General features: G+C 45.9%; 1 protein-coding gene across 1 annotated transcript in view; it reads left to right on the forward strand.

Annotated features, from left to right (window-relative positions):
* Positions 1 to 17,722, forward strand: part of MAP2K4 (mitogen-activated protein kinase kinase 4) — a gene marked incomplete at both ends in the record, with an annotated part of 102,417 nt that overhangs the window by 17,231 nt on the left and 67,464 nt on the right. The gene's annotated exons all lie outside the window — the stretch shown is intronic.

Genomic DNA, 17,722 nt, shown 5'->3' on the forward strand with positions numbered 1-17,722 from the left:
GATTTTTTGTTTGCATTTAATATGCCTATTTGTTACAGCAATTCTAATATCTAGAGGGATAATTGTTAATGTTTTTTAAACAATTGGTGTCTTTGGGATTTATCTAAGTATGTTTTGTGACCACTGTTCAGACATATTTCTTCTGAGAAAGAAAATCCTTTGTTGGCCGTAGCTCTTCACAGACTGATGCTTTTCTGTCTTGGAAGAGCTGAGGATGTACGCTCCAGTGCCACAGTGCAGAGTGTGAGCCTTTGTGTCAGAATTGCTCTTGTAGGCCAGGGCTGGAAAATGTGTATTTATTCTTTAATAACTTTCTATTAGCACAGGATATACAAATCTTTAGGAAACTTGATGTTTGAAGCTGGAATTTCAAATCTCTCTTGCAAGCTAGAGCTGTGTGGCAGGATTGGAGTTAGACTTGTAGACCTTTCTGGTAAATCCCTGAGATGACAGCAACTGAAATGTGAGAAGAGATGGCAGAAAAGCAGCCACCCGGGTGGACCACTGGAGTCTGGATGATGGACCTGTGTTCACAGCTCCACGGGTGAGACTGAGTTAGGGATGGAACTTGCTGCTGGGAATGGCTGGCACGCAATGTTTCATACGAACCTTGGGAGCTTAAGATAGTTGAGTAATATTTATTGATGACAATTGGTTTTGTGTCAGTCTTTTTGCCGATTCCCAGTTGTCTGGCATGTTACAAAGATGGTTAAATGCTTCTGCGGGGTTTTAGTTACTTCCCCAGCAGTGCTTTTCATCCAAACCTGGGATCTTCTGTCAAACATAGACAGTCTGTGTCTGTTGGAGAGGTTGAAATCTGCTACAAACCAAAAAATCTTCAATAAATGATATTTCAGAAAAAAAGAAAGAAAAAAAATAAACCATTTGTCAGAAGGTTTTTCAAAATAATGCGGTTTTCCAGAGCTTGGCAGCTGGGTCTGATGGTGGGTAGTCCCTGAAGCAAACTGCTGATGAACAGGGTCATAGGGAAAGGAGTTTGTTGTTGGAGTGGATGGGCTTTGAGGCTACTGTAAGCCAAGCACCAAAAAAACAGTGAATCCTTTCTGAACAGCTTAGTGGACTGTGCTGGTTATCTGAAAGCTTAGGAAAAATGTGTGAGCTGCTTTGCTGGTGGTAGGAGACTGTGCAGCACGCATGCTAGCAGCACGCTGCCAGGGCTGCTGCTGTAAGGACTTCAAGAGAGCAGGCGACAAAAAACCCTCCAGCATCCCCATGGATTTCTGACGTTGGTAGTTTTGAGATGAAAATTTGTTAGTGTTTCCAGCTTATGAGTCTGCAGTGCCGTTTGTCCTACGAGCAGCGGTGTGCTGCAGCCTGAGGGGATGGGGTGGGTGCCTTCCCACCTGTGGTTTTGCAGTGGCAACATGGAGGTGGGTGCTGTGAGCTCCTCGTGGCAGTGTGGTCAGTTACGGACCCCGTGCAAGGGTTAATGGTGGGTAAGGCTGTTAAATACTTCCACTAAAATCGCTTGGCTGACTCTTGTGCCTGGAGGTAGGAATGTAGGTGGGTCGGACCCAGGAGGCTGAAAGGCATTAAAAAAACCTTGAACTTTAGCACCTGCCTGCCAGAGCACTGCAGTTTACCTTAAAAATGGGGAAGACACATAAGAGCAGTTGAAAAAATGGGATTGTGCACAAGGTGCTTTCTCTGCTGGGGAGCTCCTGAAGCGTTGCGTAATGGCGATCTTCATCCCCAAGACGTGTTGTGACAGAAGTGACATGTTTCTATAGGAGCAGCTGCTGTTGTGCATCCGTGGGTAGGTCTTCTTGGTTTGAACCCTCAAAGCTGTTTGTGGCCTGAGTTTTATTCCAGCAAAGGTTTCATGTGCTGCTAAGGGAGAAGAGCAAGTGCCTCCTTGCATGCTGTGGGGTGGTTGGCCTGGTTTCCTCTCTGCTTTGTCAATCTGCATAAAATACAGTCGACTGGCTGTTCCCCAGAGTTAGTCATTGAATCACAGAATGGTTTGGGTTGGAAGGGACCTTAAAAGGTCATCTAGTCCAACGCCCCTGCCCTGGACAGGGACATCTTTCACTAGATCAGGTTGCTCAAAGCCGCTTCCAACTTGACTTTGAACCCTGCCATGATGGGGCATCCACAGCTTTTTCTAGGCAACCTGTTCCAGTGTCTTACCACCCTCATTGCAAAACATTTCTTCCTTATGTCCAGTCTAAACCTGCCCACTTTCAGTTTAAAACCGTGGAAGGTATAGATGAAAGATCTGAATTTTTTTGGTGGGAAGCTTCAGCTAATGTGGTAAGGCGCTGGGGGAGCGAGCGCGCCTCTGGGTCTTGTCCTGCCTGGGTGGGATCGTGGAAGCTTGCAGCAAGGGGCAGGGGCTGGGTCTGGGGACTGTCCTAAAGACACAGCAGGATGGGCAGCATGTGTCGGCCTGGGCAGCTGCTGAGAGAGGTGACGGTGGCTTTTTTCCCCTGTAGATTTTAACCAGTTGAATTAAGAAGTGCACTATTGGGAGAATACTCAAGAAGATTCTTTTGACAGAGAAAATACCCCATTTCTTCCTACCAAAAATTGTTTACAGCAAAGACAGATTTTGATGTTGAGTATTTTCCATTAAAAATACTGTTGACTGTTACATAGTGATAATGTGTTTGCTTGAATTACCCCCTAGCGTATATTTTAATCGTAGGTTTTTCTTCAAATCACGTTTTAAAGTGTTAGGAGTGTATTAGCTGACTTTGACATTTGCATGTAACATGCACATTTATTTTGAAGGAAAGGATGATGGAAACATCATCCATTAACACGTTTGTGAATTCTCTTACGCACTTAAAGGCTTTCTGCTTTACAGGCAAATTTTGTAGGTCGTGTTTACCAGCTATTAATAAGAATGACCGGAATGATTTTTTTTTTATTAATTTAATTTATTTTTTCAAGTCCACAGTCGGTGCTTGGTAACTGTTGGTAGTGAAACTGGTGGTGCTTGCAGTGGCAGGAGGGGTCTTGCTGGGTCTGACACTGGATGGCACATACCTGTTGCCCTCTCTTGGTAAGTGATGGTTTCTGCTGTGCATCCACTTTTTTGCCAGAGGAACACCATCTAGCCTTTAATCTGAAGGTGTACTTTTTGTGCTGAGAAGGGAAAAGGATGTTGCTATTCTCCATGCAGAGGAAGATCAAAGGTGTGCAGCGGACGAGGGTGCTATGCAGATCCTCTGTTTCTTGTAAATGAAAGGAATGTAACACAGATGTCTGAATTTCTCTGGTAAGCCGTTGAGAAGTGACAGGGTTTGATCCCCAGGTCTCTACAGCTCTTTCATGAAAAACAGCAGCAAGTATCTCAGTTCAGGATGGCAGCTTTGCCTTATTGAATAATCTGACAAAACTGCATGCTGTCAGGTGAGGTACAAGTTCTGCTGGTTTTCTGTTGAGCTGTATTTGAGAGACCATGGCAGTAAGCAATTGGTTTATTAATAAGCTATGAAATAAGGGGAAACGGTTGCAATGCGACCAACTTCCCACTGTTGTAAAAAGAGCAGTGTCTGCTGTCTGTGCTGGGGTGCAGCTCTGAGGGAGCTGAATGTAACGCTGACCCTCCTGTGGCTTAAATTGCCGTCGCTTTCCCATGGCATTTCTTGCCCAAGTGATTCTCCATGTTGGTGTAGCTGGCCCCAAGCCTGCACCCATCATCTGCCCTCTCCCGGGGGAGTGCTGTTCCAAGGGGTGCTGCTTTCCCATTTATTTTTCACTAGCAAGTCCGTATAGCAAAAAGGAAAGGGTCAGGACCTGTTCATTCTTTTATATTTTTTTCTGTCTGTTTTGGGGTTGCAAATGTCAAAACTGTTTGAAGGGCATTTCCCAGACTTTGATATTACCACCTCCCAGTGTAATTTTATTTCTCCTCCCCTAAGAAGCTATGTAGCATTAAAGGAATGCCATGAACAAGCATATTTTTGTAGACTAGCTGTTACAATGCTTTGGCTACAGTGCCAGATTTTTTTTTTTAAATACTGTGTGTGTGTGCAATGACACTTTTTGGAGTGACAGCCATTGTATTTCTATGGCAGCAAGACTTGTGCTTTTATTAGGCTTCACGTCAGCTGCTTTCTCTGGTTTTGTTTTGATAATGAATCTACTTTGTGTAACTTCTTGTGCTCTTGAGGACCAGCTTGCTAATCTTTCTGAACTGGTATTTACCACATCATGCGTGGGGTACAAAGTGCCCTTCAAGGGACACTTGAGACTTAAACGTGGAATAGAGAGTCATGTTGTGTAAAAGTAACAAAAGCATGCACGTTACAGAGTTTACTGCCTATCCTGTACTTGACAGGTCGTATTTAGGGGGTTTAATGAGTGGTGTATGTGTTACTCAAGAGTATTCTGAATAAAAGAGGAGGGTAGCGTGCTCCCAAGAAAATGGAGAAGGATAAAGGAGAGGACCCTGGCGCAGGAGCGGCGAGCAGGTCAGTAAGGGTGCATTTTCCACAGGGCTGGTTCTTCCTCTTGCGGGCAGAATGTGCTCCAACCCTGGGACTGCAGGCAGGGCTCCGGGCGCTGAGCTCCCAGCTGGCTCCTAGTCCAGAGCAGGGTTAGGCTTGCATTGCTGGCCCCGTGCTGACGAGAAACCAAATCGGATTTAATCATCTCAGTGGCAGTTTTCGTATGACCTATGAATGAAGAAACATACAGCTTTTACAGAGACTTCTGTCAGAATATATTCCCGATGCATATTTTCCTTACTGGTATGTATCAGAACAGACTTGTCAGGATACTGACCTTGAGGTTTTTTGTATCAATAATTTTCTCTTATACTATGAATCTTAATATGCAAGGACACCAGAAATTAGTGTGCATATAATTTTTCTTCTTTTGTAGAAAGAAGTCGTATCCAGTGAACTTCATAAACAGTGTTAAAACTGGCCTATTTGAATCCAATATCCTTTCAATTTAGAAACGTATTTTATACTTTAGGGGAAAGTTGCCTGTTTTAACAAGACTCGTTTTGCACCCCCTGGGCTGGATTTATAAAATGCCTAGAAAGAGTTTCTATACGGGAGAGGGAAGCCACGGGGAGTACTCACAAATTACCAGCCAGAAGAATGTAACTCGTGCGCCAAGGGCTCCAGAACAGTGTGTTTCTCCAGGGATGCGAACCCTTGCATCTCCAAAGCTATTGGGAGTTTCCGGTACTGAGCAGCAATTCCAACGTGCCTCGTGCAATACCTGCTGCCCTACGTGCTCTCAAGGGACTTGAGGATCAAAGGTGTCCTGCCCATTTCAAGACAGTCTGGGAAATGGTGGCTATGTCAGTTAGGTTTTGATGAGCTATACGGAGCGTGTTTCCATCTTCATACCGAGTTCTTCGTGTAGCGATGGGCTTTCAAGACCATGAACTGTGTGATCGCCATGTGCTCCAGTGCCAAGGGCAGTCCAGCACTAGGGAAATGCAAAGGGGAAAAAAATAAGAACAGTGGTCTTAGAGGGATGGCAAAGTGAAATTTCTCCCAGAGGTGGCTGGTTTGGTGGGTTACAGCCATCTGATTTAGTGCTCCAGTTCCAAGGTAACTGAAAAATAGTCGCGTTGTTGAAGGAGGCAGCATTGGTTTTCTCACCCTGTGCTGTGCTAGCTTGTAGTGTGAGCAGCTGGCAGCGAGGGTGGTCGGGGTAGCAGTCTGGGTTAAAACTAACCTGAGAAGAGAGAAAGTCAGGCTTGAGCACCTGTGGGAGAAGGCAGGGCTGCTGGAGCAACTGGAGATCCAGCTGTGCTGGTTCTTTGCGATGGCGGCTCTTCCTTCGGAGTGACATTACAGTGTTGGGCACAGTGAGACCCAAGTCCTAGGGTCAGAGCCTGCAAATAATGGTGCAGGATAAATACATAGCATTAAAAAGTACTTTTTTACAGTAATAAAAAGGCAGTTTGTTGTCATTGGAGTTCCTTCACTGTGGAGGGAATGGGTTTGTGTGACTCTGCGTGTCAAGGAGCAGAACACTTTGAGCTGGGGGGTAGAAGGACACCAGAGCTCTCGACAGAAATTACACCTCCTGACTGTGATTCATATGCTGGAGCCAAGCTCTTCAGAGGCTCAGTTTCATCCTAGCTAGAAACACTGGGATTTTACTCATTTGGAACTACACAAGAGAGGGAAACTACAAAACCATCAGCTTCCTGCTTTGCGGGTTAACGTGATGCAGCTCTCCATTTCTTAATACTCTTACAAGTGTTTGCCCTCATTAGGGATGGCTATAGTAAGATCAGTACTTATATATATAAAAATCTTTTTTTAAATCCTCTTAGATCCATCTCTCTACACTAATCAGATGTGAGCCCTTTGTTTAGAGTTGCATCAACTGATATACCAAAGCTGTAGTCTATGTAGTTTATTGCTGTGGACATCTGTTGCTGCAGATACCTTGGCTGTTGGCTCAGTTGGCTGTGTGCAGCTCTACAGTTCTTCCTTTGGGAAGAAATAAAAATGTTGTAACACTTTCATCTGTATTATCTTTGCTAACAAAAATAAAGATTTCTGCCACATAGGTAAATATCCACAAAAATTATGAGAGCAGCCAGCTGTTGGCCTGTTAGAGGCAGTTTTTGGCAATCTGCCAAGCTCTTGAAGGCAGCAGCACTGTGACCAAGTCCTCTGCTGCATCCAGCCTTCAGTTGAGGCATGGAAGAGGTTTGGTACTTGCTGCCTTCTGTCCTTCCAGCACAGCAGCGAGGTTCACTCCTGGCATTTCAGGTGTTTTGACAGTTGAATGAAATCATTGGACAAGAATGCCATCACCGTGCATCATTCTGAAGAGGTTTTCGTGCTGCCAGGCTGTTAAAGCTGCAAATTCTGTTGGAAACACTGATCATTGGACATTGCCTGGCATGTTTCAGCAGTGTGAAACAGGGACTCCTTCCTATGCTCTTGCTACAGCATATTACTAATTCATATTGAAGGCTTCAGAATGCAGCATGAAGCTTGAATTTGTTTGAGTGCACAAGATGTTAATTTTTTCTTTTTCCATAAGAAAAATGTGAACTAAAAGCTCGTGTTTGCAGTGGTGTTATGTTTAGTAGGGCCTCTGAATGCTTGTTAAAAGTGTGTTATTTTGGTGCTGAGAAATAACTGGACTTACAGATGTGTTTGGCTGTTTCTGATGAATTTCAGCACGAAGAAGGGTTTGAACAAAGTAATGGAAAGTAAACCAAAGTTTGCTTAAGTTTTTAGGTTTTTTTTCTTTTATTCCTTGTGGTGTGAATTTTGCTTTTTTTCTCCTTCTCCAATTCCTTGAAAAGCAAAGTGCTCAGAGAACAGCTACAACATGATAGTGGAGGACTCACAGCCATGGTGAAGGTGTGGTGGGCAAACCCGGGTGCTGGGTTACTTATGTCCGTTGCAGCATTGAGGATCCTCTGTCCTGCGAGAGGACAGGGCAGGAGTGTGTGCGGACCCTGTGGGGGCAACCAGACCTGTTGCATGGTCATGGTGAGTTCCATGCTGTAGTGCTGGACGGGGCTGTGGAAATTCAGCAAACAGCACTCTCAAATGCAAGTGCCAGGGAAGGACCCATACGACAAGAGGAGAGGGCAGATGGTGTCAGGGTGTTGGACATGGGTGGCAACTGCTCTCTCTACTGGCAGCCTACACTTAGCTGAGCTGCTGGGTTGGGCTTGTGTTGTGCAAAGTGCCTTTGTGTCTGAGGGCTGGAGAGCCAAGTGTTGGCTTGAGTTGTGTGAACTCCTGTCAGCCTGGCATGACGGGATCTGAAAGCTCACAAGGAGACAAGTGGATGGGATACAATCGGTGAAGTGAAACCCAGCAACAGTTATTAAATACAGGGATACCATGGTTGGCTGAGAAGGTCTTTGAGCTGAAAGTGGTTGGAGGTTGGAAGAAGGATGTCTTGAGGTTAGTTTTTACTCTCTTCACTGGTATCTTCTTGGGGACATGGTGGGGTGCAGGATACTGTGCTGGGTGGACCACTACCTGTTCTTATGTTCTAGGTCTTTGTGTCTAGAATTGAAACATCTTTTTCTGAAATTCCAAATTGGAGAAGTACAAAAATAGATCATTGCCTATCTACAGGTACTGTTTTTGAAGCTTAGCATAAATTTGCCTTGGATTTAGTGTGTAAAAGTTCTCTGAAGGAGTTAAAAAAAAAAAAAAGGTACTTTCAAAGACAACTAAAAGCTTTTCTATCTTCTGTAGACTTGTGTTTTGATTTCTTGCTTAGTAGTTGTGCATACCTCCATTATAATTCAGCAGAACTAAGCAAAAATGCTTTTTGGGAGCCTGTGTTCCTAGGCATTTTGAAGATCTAGACCAAAATCTTTCCCTATGCAACAACAGAGATAGATAAGTATTTTTTTAAAGAATGTTGCAGCTGAGACTAGGCTATCAGAAAGGCTCATCTTATTTTTAAGTCTGTAAAAGCAGTGATTAGATGTTCCTTAGGACACCTGGGAGCTCACAAACAAGGAAACCAGCTTACATGATACAGATCCCAACTTGAAAATTTGGCTTGGTATATCTTAGCTATGCATACATATCAGGTCATAGTATTTGGAGAAATAAATGTATATAGCAAAGTTTTTTGATCCAGCCATGGATCTCTGCCACCCTTGCATTGCAAAGGATTATTTCTTGTGGAAATATTGGTCAAGTGGAGAAGCAGCCAGGTGCTGGGATCAAAGCATTACCCCTGCCCAGTGGAGTCTGGAGCATGTTAAAAGCTTAGTCCAGTATGAGTCTCTTCAGCCTATCACAAGTTGCTTCCAATGTTTTATTTGTGTGTGTGAGTGCCGCTTTAACATTTCACACACACTCTTTCTTCTTTACTTTTTTAGTTATTCAACTAGTCGGTGACAGGTAACATGGTAATGCTGGTAACTATTCGTTTTCCCCTGACTTTGAAGGGTTCCTGAGATGTTCCTCTCAGCCTTCCCTTGCCCGTTTTGAATGGTTGTTGTTTCAAAATGACTTAATCCATTTTCTTAAATGTGCTCTATGTCTGTGTGCTGCATGTGGCTTAACAGTAAACCGAGGTGACAGCGTTGCAGTGGTGGCATCCTTCGGTGGTCCTTAGGCTGAGGTCTGACTGGGTGCATGGTGCCAGCCTTGCCCGTTTCTTCGATACCTGCCTTGCTGTCTTGTCCTGTGCTGCTGAGCTGCATCACAGGTTACCTGGACCTCTGCTCAGGGAGAAGGTTGTGTCCCTGTGTCCCCTTCCCAGTATCCTGCAGTGCCACCCGAGCTCCTGCCCCAGCAGATGGCCTGTCTGTGTCCCTGGGCAGCTCTTTGGTACCTACACGCATCACACAGAGGCTGCCAAGGGCTCATTTTAGGGCCAAATGTGAATGCAGGGTTGCACTGGGAGCAATATCTTTTGGGGTCGGTGTTGCCTGACTGACACTGTGCCAAAACCAGTTGTTGAAAAGCAGTGCTTTGTCAGGCAGCGTCCACCACAGAGATGATAACGTGGCTCAAAAAATACCTAGTTGGTTTAACAGGCTTAACAGGGAGAGGCAAAAATGAAGCCTCCTATGCCACAGGATGTGGAGTAAAATGTTCTGCAGTGCGGGAGAGCAGCATCAGGAAGGGAGGGAGCTGGGGAAGGGGAAGGCAGGGACAGGGGTGCTGAAGTCTCTTTCACAGCTTTTGTCTTCCTGAGAGGCAGCAAGTGACAACCTGATGAGCTGGAAACCTCCTGTGTGACAGCCCTTGGGAGAAAAGCAAGAAACAAGAGAGGGAGACATATGCAGGAGGAGGAGTCAGATGCTTCTCTCATAGAATCATAGAATCTTTGGGTCAGAAGGGACCTCTAGACCACCGCCCCCTGCAATGAGCAGAGACATCTTCAACTAGACCAGGTTGCTCAGAGTCCCGTCCAATCTGACCTGGAATGTTCCCAGGGATGGGGCATCTACCACCTCTCTGGGCAACCTGGGCCAGGGTTTCACCACTCTCATGGTCCAAAATTTCTTCCCTAGGTCTAGTCAAAATCTGCCCTCTTTCAGTTTAAAACCGTTACCCCCTGTCCTATCGTTACAGGCCCTACTAAAAAGTCTGTCCCCATCTTTCTTACTAAACCCTGGCCGGCTGCAATAAGGTCTCCCCAGAGCCTTCTCTTCTCCAGGCAGAAGCTCTCCCAGCCTGTCCTCCCAGCAGAGCTGTTTCAGCCCTCGGAGCATTGCTGTGGCCTCCTCTGGCCCCGCTCCAACAGGTCCATGTCTCTCCATCTCCTCTGTGCTGAGGGCTCCAGAGCTGGACACAGCACTGCAGGGAGGTCCCCTCAGAGCGGGGCAGAGGGGCAGAATCCTGCTGGCCATGCGGCTTTGGGTGCAGCCCAGGACACAGTTGGCTTCTGGGCTGCAAACGCACATTGCTGGCTCATGTCCAGCTTTTCGTCCACCAGTACCCCCAAGTCCTTCTGGGCAGGGCTGCTCTCAATCCCTTCATCCCCAGCCTGTGCTGATACTGGGGGTTGCCCTGACCCAGGGGCAGGACCTTGCACGTGGCCTTGTTGAACCTCGTGAGGTTCACATGGGCCTATTCTTTGAGCTTGTCCAGAAAGATGCCTCTGGATGGCATCCTGACCCTCAGGCGTGTCAACTGCACCACCCAGCTTGGTGTCATCTGCGAACTTGCTGAGGGCGCACTCGATCCCACTGTCTGTGTCATTGATGAAGATATTAAAGAGTACTGGTCCCAACACGGACCCTCGAGGGACACCGCTCGTCACTGATCTCCATCTGGACATTGAACCATTGACCACTACTCTCTGCATGTGACCATCCAACCAACTCCTCATCCACCCAACAGTCCACCCACCAAATCCCTATCTCTCCAGTTTAGAGTGAAGGATGTTGTGGGGGGACCGTGTCAAAGGCCTAACAGAAGTCTAGATAGATGACATCAGCAGCCCTTCCCTTGTCCGCTGATGTGGTCACTCCATCACAGAAGGCCACTCTGTTGGTCAGGCAGGACTTGCCCTTGGTGAAGCCGTGCTGGCTACCTCCAATCACCTCCCTGTCCTCCATGTGCCTTAGCACAGCTTCTAGGAGGATCTGTTCCATTATCTTCCCAGCACAGAGGTGATGCTGATGGGTTGGTAGTTCCCAAGGTCCTCCTTTTGACTCTTTTTTAAAAATGGGTGCAATGTTTCCCTTTTTCCAGTCTGCAGGGACTTCACCTGACTGCCAGGACTTTCAAATATCATGAAGAATGGCTTGGCAACTTCTCTCCTTTCTGTTGGCATCTTGGGCAACGTTTTGCTTATATGAGTCCAGATTTGCTCTACTAATCCCACCTGAGACATCAGTGGACCTCTTTTCAGTTAGAGAGGTATCAGCACTTAGGAAATGTAGAACACTTCTGTCAGGAGACGCCTCCTGGCTTGGTGGCCGAGGGCTTTCCTCATCCTTCCCTATGGACACAACGGCAGCGATTCCTAAATCCCAGTGCTGTTTCTTGCTTTCGGTGGGATCCGCTTGTGGTCTTTTTTGTCTTCACAATTAAAAAACTCAATATACTAACACAAAGGTGGAGAGAATTGATTACTCCCCTGAGAATAATTGTGCCTTAAAGTGGAAAAAAACCCTTCAGTCCTCTTTTTCTTGCTCCTCTTCGTGTTCTGTGGCTGTAGAGCTCTTGGTGGCTGGGTCTGAGGTGTTTATCAGAGCTGGTGGGATGCAGGCTGTGATTGACACTGCCATTTTTCTGGCATAAGGTAGCTAGAGGGGTGATGGAAACTTACTTTTTGCTTTATCAAAAGAAACTACATCCTTTACATTGACCTTAAGGAAAGGCCTCAAGGGCAGATTTATTTTCCTTGCTTTTAGTCGAAGTAGAGGCTCCTGCAATTAAAAAGGTGGGGAAAAAAAAATAAATCAACTAAATCCCTCCCCAGTCCTACTCCCTATACTGTATTTTATAATTCTTGCTGTGTTGTTCCATAATGAAAAAGTACCTGACATGGCCCTTTGCATAATTTATTATTGTTTTACATCAGGAAGGACTCCAGGTGCCTTGCAATGAATTTCCCAGAGTAGTGGCACCGTTTTCTTCTGACAGCTGCTCCAGTACAGTCTCTGCAGGGTTATGCTGCAGCTGCCTCAAACATGGGTAGCATGAACGTCTTGCAGGATTTGTGGACTGACACAAAACGCTGCGTTGAGAGCAGCCCCAGTTCCACAGAGGTCTGGTCTGGTGGCACTTCCCACCTGCTGGCCAGCTGAAGGTGCTTGGGACAAGTGGACCCTCCAGGTTCTCGCCGTTGATGTTCCGCCAGGCTTAGTATTTGACTGCAACTACGAGCGATGTGTTCAGTAATGCTCTCCAGCGAGAAACTGCTTGAACTCCAGCGTGGGAGGAAAGCTGCTGTCTTAACACTGGTGTTACGCTCTCCTCTCTGCAGAGAGCTGCCCATCACAGCCTGACGCGAGCACGGCTTGTGCACTGCGCTGCGCATGTGTGGACATGTGCTGTTATATGCAGCACGCAACGCTTGCCCAGGCACCGATTTAAGCTTTTTGCCACAGCTGATCTGCTCTGAAGACTCAAGTAGTTTTAGCTCTGTTTATGGTGGTTCATACAAATGGTATTTCCATGCAGGTAGTATCAGGCATAATAAATACTAAAGGTTAATGGTGGATTTTGGAAATTTCAGAGGCTTCATTCTCAGGTCTTTACTGCTGGGAGTTTCCAGTCTGAGGGAACTAATCTTAATCTGATTGCAATTTCCTGCACACGAAGCCAGACCTACTTTAGCCAGGCTTCATAGTGGCGATATTTATAGAAGCTGTTGGTTGTAGCATAAATCATATATTGCAGAGTTGCAGAGGTGCATGTCCTCTGATGCAACTGTGAGCCACCTCCCAGCCTTACATCACCGAGATGTCTTGCTAACATTTTGTTTAGCACAAATGTCTTACTGTGTAAGGGTTTCGTGAAGGTAATGGCCAGTAACCCTTCCAGAGTCCTGGCTGATCTGGGCTTGTGCGTTTTTGTGCTCCCTAAGTGGAAGCACACTTGGGGCTGTAGGTGAATTATGGATAAATATTTTCTCCTGAGGTGACGTCTAAAAATGAGCATACTTAGCATATTCCTGCAGTGCAAAATCATCATCTCAGATTTGAACACTGACTCTTGGATTATATTAAATTGAAGGTTTCGTTGAAAGGCAGTAAATGTCAGTAACAGACAGACATACTGAAAATGCTTATACCCTTGAAAGGGAGTTTCTGTAGTTACAGTTCTTAAAAACTAGTAATTCAGACTCCAGGCCTCTTCTTTCATTCAGACTCCTCCAAATGAACTGAGCTGTATGCTGAAGTTCGTCATGTTTCATTTCAAAATTTGACTATTTTTTTCTTGAAAAATGGTTTGTCTTGAGGGCAAGGCTGGAAACCTACTTTACTCCCAAATTAGTCATGCTGATGTTGGAGTACATCCATGAGCAAGACTGGAAAGGAAGGAAGTATGATGGAAAGATTGTAGGCTGGAATGGTCTATGGGAAGGCAGCGTTGTGCTAGCAGCAATAGAGATAATGAGCTGTGAGTCCGGGGTGCGTTCAGGACGTCAGCAGCTGTGGGGCTGCAACTCTGAACACGGGTAAACATTCCTCTACTGTCTCTACATCAAAGCAAGCATTTTGTTAGCAGACGAGATCTAACAATTTGGAAAGTGAGAGCTGTTGGAAGAGCAGAAAGATTTGTGGTGTTGGGTTTTTTTTCCATCTCAGGTGAGAGTTGACACTAACTTTGCTTTGAGGTATCCTGGGAGAGATCAGACCTGTTATTTTGCAGTTTTCTCCGAAGAAGATCGCGTCAAACATTCAACTCTCCAAACGGACCCAACCAGTCTGGGCTCCTGATATCCCTTCTCTCTGATTTTTCTCTGTCTTTTCGTTGACATGTTGGATTTGTAGAAAATCCAGCTCTAGATAGTCATTGACATCATTGAAATTATTCTTAGAAACCTACTGAGATAGACTGATGTTTAGCAGTGATAAATGTTCTGTCACGGTGTGAAAACAGGAGGAAACTTGGTATATAAAGTTTGCAAGTAGTAAGGATAGGAACAGGTCTTGAGAAGAGGAGATTTTCCGATAGGAGTTTGTAGTTAATTGTGTCATGTGCACTGTTGGACCACTTCAAAGTCAAACAATCTTCTAAGTTGTGTAAACGTTGTTAGAAAGGGAAAAATCTTGTGACACTGTATTATTGCCATTGAAAGAGGGGTACGGCTTCAGGCATGTGAGTAAAAGAAAACTAGAAGAATGATGAATGCCGTAAATCTCTGGACCCTGTCCGAGAGCAGAGTTTATGCTGCTGTAACAGGACAAGTAAGCGAGGGGCTGTACGACTTATCTGCAGGTACCTGCCCAGCATCACCACCCATGCCTGTCCAGACCTGGGGAGAGCAGATGAGCCAGGGGAGGTTTCGGGCATATGCATGTGGCTGATAAGTGTCAGCATCCCCCAGATACTTGGCAGTTGTGAACTCAGACTGGCTTTCTACATGTAAGAAGGGAGGTGCCATCAGGGATGTAGTCAGAAGAGGTCTCGGAGGTCGGTCAGGGGACGGTGTGGTGTTGGTGACTATGTGACAGGTTGTGCACTCACAGAGGGTCCTGCCAGGAAACCTCTGGTTCCTCTGTGGTGGCAAAACTGCCCGCAGCCATATGCTTCGTAGGAGCCTTGCAGGACTTCTCAAGAGACAGATTGCTCTGCGTCTCTGTTGGCTAACAATACTGTTAGTGTTAGCTTTGAATAGGTTTTTACGATGGGAATGGTAAGACACTGGAACAGGTTTCCTAGGAAAGCTGTGGATGCCCCATCATGGCAGTGTTCAAAGTCAAGTTGGAAGGGCCTTTGAGCAACCTGATCTAGTGAAGGATGTCCCTGTCCATGGCAGGGGCGTTGGACTAGCTGATCTTTTAAGGACCCTTCCAACCCTAACTGTTTTGTGATTCTATTAACATTCCTGTTGGTCTTGCAAAAGTCTGATCTTTCAGAACATTGTGGGTGATTGATGTCAAAGATGTGGAGGGGTGCGAAGTTCTGCAGAAAGGGATAGACTCTCATTTTGGTTTTGCCTTTTTGGTTTTGTTCAACTCCTCCTTTGTTTTTGGGTCATGTATAAAGGTGAATTGAGCTCTTTGGATCTTTTAAGTGATTCTTCTGCAGTTCATTGTGCATATGTCCCGAGCTTAGAAACTCTTCTGTTACCTACCCAACAGCTGATTGTTCCTCCTCTGTGTAGTTTGTAGCACCGGTACTTGCTCAGCAGCAGGGTGCCATGGCTCAGGGAAGAGGGAATGAACGTCAGGATGTGGTGTGTGTGGGGATGGACAAGTATTTAAATGAGAATGCGATGTTACTGTCACCTGGCACTCTTTGGAACATCATGTTGTTCCTGTGTCAGTGCCTGCCTCTCACTGTCTTTGTAGGCTTCCCATTGCACTGCCTACTCTGGAAGATTTTGGGGTAACAAAGTCTGAGCAGGAGAGGAGGCTTGCTTCGCCTCATGATGGTGTTATGTGTATAAATGCACTCCATTGTGTCATGTTGCACAAAGTGAGTAATTTTTTGCATGCACGTAAGTAACATAAATAAGATTTTCCCCCTGTTACAGAGCACTGGACAGTCACAGTGAAGGGCAGGGGTGGAGGTCAGTCAGGATTTAGAGATACCAGACCATTCTGCTGAGCTTGGGGAGGGACCCTACGGCTCCAATTAGATGCTTTTCAGGAGAACAAATGATGTATAACAAACGTGGAAAAAATTGTCTTTATAGGAAAAAGATTAAACAAAGTTTTGAAAATGCTAACATTGTTCAAAGGTGGAACCTCGTGCTGGGAAGTATTTTGTCAAAAAAGACAGTTAATAGATAGTTTGGGCATTCTTTCATTTGCTAAACTATGTTATTTCTTTATTTTTTTTTTCCACAAGGCAAGACGAAAAAAGAGGATGCTGCGAAAGGGAAAGTGCCCCAAATCAGACCAGCTTTCAGCACCAGCACTGGCGTTTTTCCATATTCTGATGAACAGATCTATACTTTTACTCTTGAAAGCATCAAGTCATTCATTGCTTACCTTGTTGCAGCGTGCTCAGGATTTTTAAAAACAAATATTTTATTTTTTGTCTCCTTGTAGGGTCTAGGCTGCAGCACTGCTGTGCCACCTCTTTTTGGGTAACATACCCAAGAAAGACCCATTGAGCTCTGTGCTGCAGCAGTCCTCACCCCAACCAGTTGTACCCAGGCTGAGCATCCTTGCTTTCCCTCTTCTTCACCATTAGTGATGAAAGGCCCAGTATCACTGACTGGGACCGTATGGAAATCTGATCATGAATTGTCACCAAAAAACAGTATGTCTTGTTTATTTTAGGTGGTTAATGCAAAGCTTTTGATTTTGCTTTTAATGCAAAGCTTTTGCTTTTCAAAGCTTTGAAAAGTTTTCACGCTGTTGGATTTTGTACAAGTTTCTTGTTTTTAGAAAATGCAACGTGTATGCAGATATTTCCAGATTATTGTATTGCAGGAGAATCAAAACTGAAATTATGTACCAGCAATTTAAAAGTAAAAGGTACACTGGAGGGAATAGGTGGTCATCTCTAAGTGGAAATCACAAGCAGGGAGTGGTCAGAGCCGTGCTGTGGAGCTCCATGTGCTGTGGGTCGGGTAACGCCAGCCCTGGCACCCGCCTCCTGCAGCGAGACCTCAAGGCAGAACTTAACCCAGACGTTCCTGAACCTGTCACTCGGCATCCAGCTGAGCTCGTCTGGGGTGGCAGGCATTGAGGAACCTCAGCTGGGTGTGGATGGGTGTTTGCTGGCCAAAAGCTTTCCCACATCTTCCAGCCTGCAGGGTGTCCATACTTCTTTTGAGAGCATCCTTAATTTTGAGGTTTGTTTGGTTTATCAAGCTTGTTTTAGATGTATGTTGCTGTCCATGTAATATTTCATGCCCTGAAATTTGCTGTAAAGTGCTTTGACCTGTAACTGTTTTTTTCCTCTTCTCTTTGGTCCTGGAGTTACCTTGCACAAAGAGGTGTTTTGGGTAGAAGAATGCTGCAGAGGGGGATGGTGCTCTCTGGCTTTTCCCAGGAGGGCTGTGAGATGGTTGGGAATACGACACCTGCTCTAGGGTGCACGAAAAGGAAGGGTGTTGGAGGAATCCAGGTGTCTGCCAACTTGGGTGGCTGGTGCCTCCTGGGATGAGCAGCAGTGAGTCCTTAAGACATGGCCCAGGCAGTGGGAAGCCTGGGCGGGGGGGGTGGTGGTGGTGTCAGTCGCAGGCTCCTGGGAAGGTGGGGTGGAAGAGGCCCTCATCTTGGCGTGTTTTGATGGAGAGGAGCACAGGATTCCTATGCCTGAATGGGAACAAGACAGGGTCTTCTGTGACCCAGAGTGAGGGCTGGGAAGGGACATCTCCCTCCATAGTCCCTGATTCTGCTCATCGTTGCTCATCGTGCAGGTCATCTCAACTGCAATGAAAAATACATAGCCGGTGGCTGGAGCAGTGACCAGGACCCCTCCCACCTTATTTGTTTTCTTTTTTCCCAAACTTCCTCAGTTGGCTGCAGAACAAAGCTTTCTGTCTCCTGGTCACCCCTCCGATGGGCTGAACTTTGCTCTCTGCTTGGCGACCCACTTGGCAGAAGGAATGTATGGCAGATCTCATCCTCGCTCAAGCCTGGTTATCTTCATTTGCTGTTAGGCTGAGGAGGGTCAGGAAGCCTGTCAGCCCT

Source organism: Phaethon aethereus (genome assembly GCF_964289735.1).
Source record: "Phaethon aethereus genome assembly, chromosome: 18".
Classification (NCBI taxonomy): Eukaryota; Metazoa; Chordata; class Aves; order Phaethontiformes; family Phaethontidae; genus Phaethon; species Phaethon aethereus.